This window comes from Pipistrellus hanaki (assembly GCF_964339955.1).
Source record: "Pipistrellus hanaki genome assembly, chromosome: 1".
Lineage (NCBI taxonomy): Eukaryota > Metazoa > Chordata > Mammalia > Chiroptera > Vespertilionidae > Pipistrellus > Pipistrellus hanaki.
In genome coordinates this window covers 104,388,435-104,401,728 of record NC_140503.1, presented here as the reverse complement: position 1 = coordinate 104,401,728, position 13,294 = coordinate 104,388,435, and the positions used below count along the sequence as shown (strand labels likewise).

The following is a 13,294-nucleotide window of genomic DNA, read 5'->3' as shown; positions in this document are numbered from 1 at the left end:
ATACCAACAGCATATTTCACAGATCTAGAACCAACACTCCAAAAATTTATATGGAACCAAAAAAGATCCCGAATAGCTGCAGCAATCTTGAAAAAGAAGAACAAAGTTGGAGGGATCCCAATACCAGATATCAGGTACAAATACCAGATACAAAGCCACTATAATCAAAACAGCCTGGTACTGACACAAGAGCAGGCATATAGATCAACTAGTGGCTTGGTGCATGGATTCATGCACATTGAAAGGCAATTAATTAGATTTGTGTGGTACTTACATTACTGCAAAGAATTACATGTCAAAATAGTGTATGTAATATAGTATTATAAAATTAAAACTCTTGTGCAATTGGGGCCAGGGAGAGCTTTATATGTATCATGCATGCACAGGTTAACATTTATTTTTAAACTTGAGGCCCCATAATCAGATTCCTGCACCGATGGGGTCCCTCAGCCCAGCCTTACCTGCCACTTGTGGGGCTCCAGCCCACTGTCTGCATTGATCTGCACAACACAAAAGAAGCAGGCGACTAGGGAGGACCCCAACCCAGGCTGGGGTGTGCACTGCTCCTGCTCATCCCAGCCCTGCTGAGCCTGCCACTGCTCAGGTGCACAGGAGTGTCTGTGGGAGAGGCTCATGCCCCTACAGCTGCACTTGCTAGCCATAAGCCCAGTGTCTGATACCCGCCTGTCTGTCAGCTGAGCTGCACTACCACTGTGGAGGTGCACTGACCACCAGAGGGAAGCTTTTGCATTGAGTTTCTGCTCCTAGGGGTCAGTGCACGTCATAGCGTCATAGCTATCAGTCGGTCATCTGGTTGTCTGGTCATCCCATTGCTTAGGCTTTTATATATATATATTTGGCCACCAGTCTATATATATATATATATATATGTGGACTGGTGGCCCGATGCACAAAATTCATGCATGGGGGGGAGTGGTGTCTCTCAGCCCAGCCTGCATCCTCTCTAATCTGAATCCCTATGGGATTGGACCTAAATTGGCAGTCGGACAACCCCCTCATAATCCGGGACTGCTGACTCCTAACACTCACCTGCCTGCCCACTTGATCACCCCTAACCACTCTGCCTGCTAGCCCAATTGCCCACAGCTGTTCTCCCCTCCTGGCCTGATCACCCCTAACTGCCTCTGCCTCTGCCTCTGCCTCTGCCTCAGCCGCACCACCGTGGCTCTGTCTGGAAGGACTTCTGGAAGGTCTCATAGTCTAATTAGCATATTACCCTTTTATTAATACAGATAATATATGACATACTGCCATAACTACAACATATGTACCAGTATTACTCTATGAGAATACATAACTTCATGCGGTAGGAAGGCATCTAATACATTACATTGTATATGTTGTAAGTAGTAGGAAATACTGTATTCATTGCAATAACACACACCCTGTGACTTCCCTCCCTGGTTTGGGAATGGTTCCCCAGTTCTTTGAACATTTCCTGGCCCCTAATGTATTTTTTTTTTTTTTTGGTCATTCAGTGTAACTTTATTTACTGTTTATTGCACATGATTTGAGGTCTTTAATTTCTAACCACCAAAGATTCAAGGGACTATTTTTTCTATGAAGTTTAACATTAATATCAGTGCATTCATGTACTCATGTGTTTTTATTGTAAACATCTGAATTATTCATGTCATAGATCCTGAACTCATAAGCATGGACCATGCACAGGCTGGCAACAAGCTAGGAAGCCACTCTCCAAGCAAACAGATACTCTGCATAAGGAGAAAAGTCATAGCACAACATTTATTCCCCAACCTGAGTCACCTAAAAATGTTATATATATTGACTTCTTAATTCATATAGTATCAGGAACTCAACTGCTTGGTTGGTGACGGGGTTGACCTGGTTTCAGGAGGATTATTCCTAAAATAATTAAGTAAAGGGGGGCTCAATCTTTTCTTGGTTGCTTGCTCCTCCCCAGCACCTTCATTTTTCTTCTAGTCTTCAGCTTCTTGGGCATCTTCTTCTTCACCTTCACCTCTTTCTTCTTCCTCCTTTGCATCCTCAAATTCTTCCTTGGCACCTTCTTCCTATTCTTCTCCTCTTCCTCAGCCTCTTCCTTCTCCTCCTCTTCAGCTTCTCCTTTAGAGGGGGATTCATCCTTAGCTTCCTAATGGTCTCCACCTCGATCTGCTCCTCCTGGATGTGGCTGGTATATTAAGAAAGGAAGGAGCGAGTGGACATCAAGTAGGAGCTAGTCTGGAAACCACTTTAGGCAGATTGACCAAAGATCTGGAAACTCTGGGAGTAGCCACTGGCTATGCTTCCCACACTGGTGAAACTGAGCTGGGTCTCCTCACCTTCTAAGAGTTTCCTGTAATCTGCAATGTCAATGTCCAAAGCCACATTGAGGAAGTCCTGGTATTCTTTTAAACATAATGCCATTTCACTCTCTGTAGTTCTCAACTCATTTTCTAATTTGTTGTTTGTGTCCTGCATAGCACTAACATCGGAGTTCTGCTTATCCTCCAGCTCTCACAGCTGCTTTCCCAGAGCTTAGTTCATGCTCCGGCATGCTTTGATCTCCAGGGTCTTGCCCTTGAGCAGGCGGCGGCTTTCAGACACTTCGTCCTTGGCGGAGCGCACTCCCTAAGTGTTCTTGGCATTGCTCTCGGTCAGCATGGTGAAGCAGCTCTTGTACCATTCTTCTGCATTCTGAAAGTCCTTGGCAGCCAGCTTCTTCTACTGGGCGCCCATGTCCTTGAACATAGCAGAGAGATCAGACTTGGAGAACATGTCCATCTCCACGGAGATCTGAGCATACTGGATCTGTGCCTGCAGCTTGATGATCTCCTTTTCATGCATCTTCTTCAGAAAGGCAATTTAGTCCATCCATTTATTGAAGAGACTATAAAGCTATTGATGTGCTTTTCAAGCTCAGCGCCAGCAAGAGCCGCCTCGTCTGCACCTTTGCATGCCTCCATCAGCCAGCCCTCTGCGTCATCATGGTTCAGAACCTTTTCCTGGTAGCATGCCCCCAGGTTGCTCCCAGTCCCTTCCAAGCCCTGGTGCCTGCTAAATGCCCACTGCCCTCTCCTTGCCAGGGACGGACGCAGTGGGCTGGGACACAGGCATCCCATTTTCTTTAAAATGTTCAATCCCAACCTGCTCCACCTGTGTCCACAGGCAGCCAGGGGGCAAACAGTGATCCCAGAGACGCTGGCCACCCCTGCCTAAACAGGTCCCAGATTTCTGCCTGTACCCCATAGGCAGCATCAGGTGCTGGCCCCCAGGCCTGCCCAGTTATCTATCGCAGCCTGGACCCCACGGGCAGTGTCAGTCACAGCCCGCCCAGCCTGCCCGGACCTGGACATCAGGCAACTGCCCAACTGGCCTTCCCGGACCCCACTGGCAGCCTCGACCCTGCTGGCGGCATTAGGAGCAGCCTGCCCCTGGTGCATTGCAAATTTTTCCTCTATTTTTGTTGGCTTAAATTGCATATCACTCCTAATTTGCTGTGGGTATAGCTAAGATCTGGAAACAGCCCAAGTGCTCATCAGTAGATGAGTGAATAAAAAAAGCTGTGGTACATTTACACAATGGGATACTATGCAGCTGTAAAAACAGAAAGACCTTTAACCCTTTGATATAGCATGGAGGGACATGGAGACTATTATGCTAAGTGAAATAAGTCAATCAGCAAAGGACAAGTATCATATGATCTCACTTATATGTGGAATCTAATGAACAAAATAAACTGGTGAATAAAATAGAACCAGAGACATAGAAGCATGGAACAGACTACAGAATCTCAGAGGGAAGGTGAGGGAGGGTTGGGTGGGAAGAGATCAACCAAAGAATTTTTATGCATATATTTGAAACCCATGGACACAGACAATAGAGTGGAGAAGGCCTGGAGTATGGGGGATGGGTTGGCTAAAAGGAGTCAATGGGGGGGAAAAGTGGACATCTGTAATACTTTCAACAATAAAGATTTAATTTATACATGTACTATTGTTATATGTACAAAAGAGAAAACATTCAAAATGGTAGATGACATAAATCTTTGTATCACTCTATATGTACAAGATACTTTACTAGTGTGTATATATATATATATATATATATATATATATATATATATATATATAGCATGTAATTATATTACATGTAGTTGGCCCTTGTGTAACACACATGGGCTTGAATTGCACAGGTCCACTTATATGTGCCTTTATATATATATTTTATTGATTTTTTTACAGAGAGAGAGAGAGGGATAGAGAGTTAGAAACATCAATGAGAGAGAATCATTGATCAGCTGCCTCTTGAACACGCCCTACTGGGGATGTGCCTGCAACCAAGGTACATGCCTTTGACCAGAATCAGTCCACAGGCTGATGCTCTATCCACTGAGCCAAACCGGTTTCGGCTATATGTGCCTTTTTAAAATAAGAACACTTGCCCTTCTATATCCCTAAGGTTGGCATCCACAGATTCAACCAACCACCAATGAGAAACAGTATTTTCCATGTGCAGATTTTTATCTGCTGAGGGTCCCAGCAGATGCTGAAACACAGCTGTAATTAAGTTTGGGGGTGGGGTGTCAAAAGTTACACCCAGATTTTCACCTGGAGGAGGAGGGATGCCAGGGCCCCTAAATCAGCTTACTCGGGGGTCTACCATAATCTCATTTAACTGTCTTTTTTCCTAGGTAGTCTAATGTTATAGACCAGTGGTCAGCAAACTCATTAGTCAACAGAGCCAAATATCAACAGTTCAACGAATGAAATTTCTTTTAAAAGCCAAATTTTTTAAACATAAACTTCTAATGCCACTTTTTCAAAATAGACTCACTCAAGCTGTGGTATTTTGTGGAAGAGCCACATTCAAGGGGCCAAAGAGCTGCATGTGTCTAGTGAGTCGCAGTTTGCTGACCATGGTTATAGACAGAAACAAACTCAGAGAGGCTGGGTCAAATGATTGATAGTGTCTAATCAAGTGTCAAATTCTCACATTGGGCCTCCATCTTCTCATATTCTTTCCACCCATTCCATTCTCCTCGCAGAAAATGCTAGCAGGAGCTCCTTGCTTGAATATTTATTTTTAATTTTTTTTTTTCCAGAGTGAGGGATAAAAAGAATCTGGGCATGAATCAGCACCCTCTTTATATATGGGATGTTTGAACATTTTCAATGTAGTTTCACCACACTTTATAAATTTCATAAATTCAACTGGTATATTACAGAAACTATTAATGAAAAATTGTCACCTTAATTAACTTTTAGGTAATAGAACATATATAACAACTAGCTTTGTTTTATATATTTGGCTATATTTAGATTAGCTCCTGATATTGATAGAAGGCAATTTAAAAACCCTACATGTACTTCCTCTCAGACGCCATGTGTATGAAAGATGGGAAGTAGAACAAGAGCAACTGCCTGGGGAATCTCATAAAAAAGAGAGGGCTTAAAGGGGTTGGATCAAATAAATAAAACTAAGCAAAGATGGAGCATTCTATACAGAAGTGGAAAGATTAATCATTAAGCTCCAAAATGAGGCAAATGAAATTCCATTAAGGAAAAATTAAGTGCCAAGTGCATTTAAGTGAAGTTTTCTTATGTTACATGTCATAATGTCAAAGGAAATGATAGTCAACTTCCTTGTCAGTGGTAGGGAAGTTATCATTACTCTGGACAAAATTAATCTTAGGTCCTGCACTTTGTGTTAAAAGACAAGAAAAATTACTTCTTGGCTCTTTTTCCTCCTTGCACCCAAACAAAGCAACATGTATTTGGAAGAAAACCCTTTCCCCATTGTGCAAGCTAGGACAAGTTTTTCTGCCCTCAGCTCTGCTTCTCTAGCCAGCTTACACTTCTGCTGTCAACAGCTGCTCCCTCATCTTACCTCAAACCTGAAAAGTCCTCACCTCCTCCCATACTTTCTGACTTCAGAGAGAAAAGAGAAACTACCATAACTCCTTCAATCTTCCTGACACCAAATCTACAAATCTATCCGTACCTGTACCCAGCTTTGTGCTTTCCTCACTCCTATTACAGAGACACTCAGAGTTAAGGCTGTGCAAAGGAATGTAGTTCACACAATTCCTCCCCCTTCTCCCTCCTCCTCCTTCTCCTCCTCCTCCTCCTCCTCCTCCTCCTCCTCCTCCTCCTCCTCCTCCTCCTCCTCTTCCTCTTCCTCCTCCTCCCTGATCTACTGACTCCTTTCCATCAGCATCTAGATGTATAAATGTATTTAACCTCCTCATTTAAAAAAATAAAAGCTGGCCCTGGTTGGAGTGTCGTCTCATACACCAAAAGGTTGTGGGTTCAATCCCAGTTGGGACACGTATGAAAGGCAACTGATCAATGTTTCTATCTCACACCTATGTTTCTCTCTCCTTTCCTTTCTAAAATCAATTTTTTAAAAAACACATATCCAGGGTGATGATTAAAATAAAATCAGGACTGCTTTCTCCTCTTTGTAGACAAATCTACAGTATCACAATTCCTCACCTCTATTCCATTTCTCAACCCATTTTAATCCATATTCTACTATCACCATTCTATAAAAACTCAGTAAGATCACTAATGGTTCTTATTTTACTAGTTCTCCTAACAACATTTAATCCTTGTGTTTGTTTGTTTTTTACTATATACTGTATATATTGTATATATTGTTTTAACATTACTGTATATATTGAAAAAAACACACGAGGATTTAATGTTGTTAGGAGACTAGTAAAATAAGAACCATTAGTATATATGTTTTTATTGAGGAGAGCCAGAGGGAAGGAGAGAAAGAGAGAGATAGAAAAATTGATGTGAGAGAAACATTGATTGGCTGCCTCCCACACACCCGCTACTGGGGATTAAGCCTGCAACCAGGGAATGTGCTCTGACCAGGAATCAAACCAGTGACCTCTTGCTTCATGGATTGACACTCAACCAACTGAACTCCACCCATTGTTCTAAATCCTCCTTTTTAAACACCTCTTCCTTTACACCTAGTTTTCTTAGTACTCTCTGACCACTCTCTTATTTGCCACTTCTCCACTTGCTATAGATTCTCAGGGTTTTGTTCCAAAGCCCTCTTCTTATTGTGTACAAACTTCCTACCCTCTCCCATCCATTTTCCAGCCAATGATAGATTTTTGCACTTCCTCAGGGATCCATGGTGATTTTTACTGCCAAAGCCTGCACTCTAATTCAAACAACCATCTCTCACCTGGACTGCCACAATAGCTTCTAAAGTAGTCGTCTAGTATTCACACATACAGTACTCTTAATTCCCAAATCTATTTTATTTCTGCCAGTATTTTTAGTAAAGATCTATATAATGTGGGCCTTTCTGGTTCTGCCTCTTTAAAAGCTAGACCACTCTTACCCTAGTTTACTATGCTGTAACTCTGCAGACCTTCTTTTAGTTCTTTTAATGCATACATTCTTTTCTCCCTCTTCAGCCTCCAGTTTGATGTTCTCCCCCCTCTAACTTTCCCACACTATTCATCAGGGAAACTCCCATGTAATCTCATCCTCGGTGGAAATCTTCTCTGATAACCCAGACTAGTTTGTTTTCCTTGTTTAAACAATTTCCTGAAATTAAAAATGGTGGCAGAGAGGGAACTAAAAGGTGGAGCAGAGGAGTCAAGGACATCATTCCAAGATGGCTGACAGGTAAACAACTAGCTGCAGCCGCACACAACAATTTCAATAAAATACAACTAAAATATAAAATGGACATTACCCAGAACTACAGGAAAGTCGACTGACTGGAAATTCTACAACGAGAAGCAAGGAGATAATCAGAAGGAAGCGCGGAGGAGCTGTAAAAGCCTAAGGTACGGAAACACGCAGCGTGGGCGGAGAGGATGGAGCAGGAGAGGAGGGCGGCTGAGTGCCTGGCTGGCGTTCCCTAGCGGGAAGGAGATAAAACTCCGACTGTGCTGGGCCCCAGTTCTGACTGCTCTGAACCCCAGTTATAGGCCAGACCCCAGGGACCCAGGCTCATCCATAGGGAGCTGGGCTGTAAGGCGAAACCCCGGGGAAGCGGCGAAAGGAGGTCCCGGAGGCGTGCACATTGCACGCAGAGAAGGGACGGTTGGCTGTGCCACGGGACTGCCCTGGCGGGAAGGAGACACCAGGCCGCTCTGAACGCCACCTCCAACTCCACTTCCAACTGAACTGAACCCCAATACCGGGCTCATTGGGGGAGAGTATAGACTGGCAGCAGGCGAAAACCAAGGGCACCTTTCTCTCAGAGGTGCTGGCAGCGAGTACTGAAGGACCCGCATAGGGCGGGGCTGACAGAAGCCAAAGCTGCAGGCTCCACCCTGAAACCCCGCCCCATCCAAGCAGAACACAGAGACCTTTAAGGGTACCAATTCAGGAAAGCTGCGAAAATGCTGAGATGAAATAGATCACAAATGAAAGAAATGGAGGACAAAAAGCGACTGGATATAGAGGTCAAATCTACACTTATAAGGTTTTTCAAGAATTTCCTAGAAAAGATGGATAAGACCTATGAGGATATGAAAAGGGGTCAACTAGAATTAATAAGGGATCAACAGGAAATGATAAGGGATCAACAAGAAATAAAGAATACATTGACTGAAATAAAAAATATTATACAGAGTCCTAAAAACAGAATGGAAGATCGCAAGAATCCAGTCAAAGAGTTGGAACATAAAGAGCCAGAAGACACTCCTCCACAGAAGCTAGAAGGCAAGAGAATCTAGAAAATTGAAGATAATGTAAGAAACCTCTGGGACAACTTCAAGTGAACCAACATCAGAATTATGGGAGTCCCAGAAGATGAGAGAGAGCAAGATATCAAAAACATACTGACAGAAAACTTCCCCCACCTGGGGAAAGAAATAGACTTACAAGTCCAGGAAGCGCACAGAACTCCAAACAAAAGGAATCCAAAGAGGACCACACCAAGACACATCATAATTAAAATTCCAAGAGCAAAAGACAAAGAGAGAATATTAAAAGCAGCAAGAGCAAAGAAGGTAGTTACCTATAAAGGAGCACCTATACGATTGTCAGCTGATTTCTCAACAGAAACCATGCAGGCCAGATGGCAATGACAAGAAATATTCAAGGTGATGAATAGTAAGAACCTACAGCCAAAGATAATCTATCCAGCAAAGCTATCACTCAGAATCGAAGGTCAGATGAAGAGCTTCACTAATAAAAAAAAGCTAAAGGAGTTCATCAACACCAAACCAGAATTATATGAATTGCTGAAGGGGGTTCTTTCAGAAGAGAAAGTAAATAAAGATAAAAATTATGAACAACAAATACCTAACTATCAACAAGTGAAACTAAAAACCAAGGAAATTTAAAAAAAAAATCTGATGAACAATATTAACTGTTGAATATAATAGAATCAAAGGTATGGAAGGGGACTGAACTGACGATTCTTGGGGAAAAGGGGAGAGGGGGGCGTGGGAAGAGACTGAACATAAACTGTGAACCTATGGATGAGGACAATGGGGAGTGGGGAAAGGGCAGAGGCTGGGGTGGGAACCTGGTGGAGGAGAGCAATGGTGGGGGGGAGAAAAGGAACATTTGTAGTAATATGAACAGTAAAAATTTATTAAAAAATAATAATTTTAAAAAAATGGTGGCAGAGAAAGACGATGTGCATGGACATGCTCCCAGGAATTACAACTGGAATATGGAAAGGCTTCTTGACTAATCAATGGAAAATATACAGGAGAGAACCCTGATACCCAAGGACCAAAGGTAGAGACCACATAGAGGACTGGAGGCGTGAAAGGGCTGGCCGGGCACCCACAGATGGTAACTGAAGTCCCAAAGAAATATCTCAGCAGTGGGAGAAGAAGGGTGCCACTAAGAACTCTGGAATCTAATTCCCAAGCTTGTCTTCCCAGCAGAGAGAACCAAACTGAGGAAAGTACCCACATAACATCTAGCTATGAAAAGCTGTGGGGTGCTGTCTGCCAGGGAGTCACAGCTGAAAAGTCAGGCAACCTCTTAAAGGGCCAGTGCACAAAATTTCCTGTGGAGACATCCCCCTTGTGCTCTGGCAGAGGGAGGGTGAAGTGTACTAGAGCTGTGAGAACAGGACCCAGAATTGGGTACTAGGGGGATAGAGCTCAGAAGGCATCAGACACCCCAAGTTTACTGGGCTGAGTCATTCCCTTATACAGCTTTCCCACATAGACATATGCCTTGCCTGGGGGGAAGATAGTCAACATGCCCTATTGGAAAACACCTTTCCCTAAGGCCACTTAAGAGGTTAAAAGTAACAACTAGCCTCTAGGCACAAGCAACTGCCCCACACTATTGAAGAAACTCTTGCCACTCCTGAGAATGATTGCCTGGGGGCAATTCAAGTCAGAATCCTATTAGTCTGTAAATAGAGGTGGTTTCTGTAGGCTTTGAGTCTCTGCCTAATCTAATTAGTCATAAACAGCCTTTAATGCTGTCCTGCACTAGAGATTGAGAGATATAGAGGATCTATCTAATACATAGTCACAAACCCAGACAACCAAAAGGAGGAAACAAAAACAAAACAAAACAGAAAAAACAACCCTCAAATGAAAGAACAAGTGAATTCTCCAGAAAAAGAGATAAATAAAGCAGAGATAAGAAATTTATTTGAAACAGAGTGCAAAGTAATAATGTTAAAAATGCTCTATAGAATGAAAAAAGACATATCCTGTTTCCCTGAAAATAAGACGGTGTCTTATATTAATTTTTGTTCCCAAAGATGCGCCAGGTCTTATTTTCAAGGGATGTCTTATTTTTCAGGGGATGTCTTACTTTTCAGCTGCGACTCCCTGTCAGACAGCACCCCACAGCTTTTCATGTGTGTAGGCGGAGCGGAGATCGGAGTTCTGAGACAGAACCTGAGGGGGGGGGGGGGAGCTTATTTTCAGGGGGATGCCTTTATTTCACTCAGAAGGAAACCTGTAAGTAGGTCTTATTTTCGGAGGATGTTTTATTTTGGGGGAAACATGGTAGTAACTATGAAACAAGAACAGTCTGGGATAAAGAATGGCATAACACATATAAAGAACACATTGGAAGGAATACATAGCAGAATAAAGAACACATTGGAAGGAATACATAGCAGATTAAGGGAACTGAGGATCAAATCAGTGAATTAGAAGACAGGGTTGAAAATATCACTCAATTAGAGAACCAAAAAGAAAAAAAAATAATTAAAAAAACAGGAGGACAGCTTAAGGAAGCTGTGGGACAATGTGAAATGTAACAATATTAGAATAGCATATGTGCCAGAAGAGGCAGAAAGGGAGAAAGGCATTGAGATGGTGTTGAAAGAAATAATAGTAGAAAACTTCCCTAACCTGGTAAAAGAAAAAGTCACATAAGTTCAGGAGGCACAGAGAACCCCAAACAAGCATCTAAACAGACCCATGCCCAGACACATTATATGTAAAATGCCAAAAATTAAAGACAAAGAGAGAATCTTAAAGGTAACAAGAAAAAAGAAAAATGTTACCTACAAAAGAGTTCCCATAAGGTTGACACCTAATCTCTCATCAGAAATTGTACAGGCTAAAAGGGAATGGCATGAAGTACTCAAGGTAATAGAAAGCAACGATCTGAGTCCAAGATTAATATATCCAGCAAGGATATCATTCAAAATAAATGACCAAATAAAAAGCTTCCCAGACAAAAAAAAAAAAAAAAAAAAAAAAAAAAAAAGGCTAAAGGAGTTCACTACCACCAAGCCAACATTACAAGAAATGCTAAAGAAATTGCTATAATGGATTGCTGAGAAGAAGAAACAGAGAGAGAAACCTAACCATACAGAATTAAAATGACTATAAATAAGTACCTCTCAATAATAACCCTAAATGTAAATGGATTAAATACTCCAACCAAAAGGTTGTAGAGTAGCTGAAAGGATACAAAAACATGACCCAACTATATGCTGTCTACAGGAGACTCACCTCAAAACAAAAGCACACACAGGATGAAAGTGAAGTGATGAAAAAAAAATTTCCATGAAATTGGAAAAGGAAAAAAGATGGCGTAGCAATACTCATACCCAACAAAATAGACTTCAAAAGCATCATGCTAAGCAAAATAAGGCAGTTGGAGAAAAATAAATATCATATGATCTCACTCATTTATGGAATATAATGAACAACATAAACTGATGAACAATAATAGTCAGGGAAAAAAATAATTCTAGAACATAATAGAAGTAATCCTGTTATTTGCAGATTTTTAATATTTTATGTAGCTTTTGTGATATTATACTATGTTAGTACACTTTTGGTAATATTATTATATTAATACTTAAAATCCTTTTATCCTTGAAATATTAATGTTTATTTCTTGAATAATTGGTGTTTATTGCATGTAACATTGTCATATTTAAAATAGTTTTTTTTTAAACAACAACAAAAAAAATTGGCAAAAATAAAATACAAAAATAAACAGTTTCCTAGAATCATGAATTCTTTGCCTGTGTCCAAATCACTTAAAATTTTTGGTGTTGTATCTCTCTTACCACTAACCTATGAAAGCTCTGGAGGCCAGGCACCATGTTTGATTTGTTCACCATTTGATCATATGACTCCCTGCAGCTAAATACAGTGCCTGGCAAATAGAAACTAGTTATTTGTTGAATGAGTAAATGCAAATGTAGAAGCAATTTATTAAAACACACACACACACACACACACACACACATTCCAACCCATCATCCTTCCATGACATTCATAGTATATCATGCTAGCACAAGAGCAGCTATTGTAGGGGGAGGGTTTGACAAATTTAAAGCAACCTGACAGAAAATAAGGAACTCACTCAACATGTAGTTCTAATCATGGACATCTCTTTAACTTATCTGCTGATTCCTTAGAAATTTTTTTTAAAATCAATCTTTATTGTTCATATTATTACAAAGGTTCCTCATTTCTTCCCCCCCCCACCAGGCTCCCACCCCACCCTCTGCCCCCTCTCCATCCCCCATTGTCCTCATCCATCGGTGCAGTTTATGTTCAGTCTCTTCCTCCCTCCCTTTCCCCGATAGTAAATCCCTTTTCAGATAGTAAATCAGTTACTTAGCATTTTCTCATATCAATAATACCTCCACATGCGCAAAGATACACTTCCCACAAAAGACATTTCCAAATAGGTCAACCAGCCTCATCCAGGCCCCACTCAAGGCACTCACAGATCAATACCCCAGCCCTATATTAACTCAACACATCCAGATCTAAGCCTTCATCACTTGATTCAGCAGACCCTCAAGTTCCCACAAAAGTTTCCAGCCATGTCTGAGAGGCAGCCGTGGGGCAGGGGCAGGCGAGGAGGGA

The 13,294-nt window shown here is 41.7% G+C and overlaps 1 pseudogene across 1 annotated transcript; it reads right to left on the bottom strand.

Moving 5' to 3' along the window:
* Window positions 1–903: 903 nt before the first annotated feature.
* On the bottom strand, window positions 904–3,841 carry LOC311619150 (neurofilament light polypeptide-like; annotated as a pseudogene). The gene has a single exon. The product of its transcript is annotated as a neurofilament light polypeptide-like (transcript).
* Window positions 3,842–13,294: the final 9,453 nt, after the last annotated feature.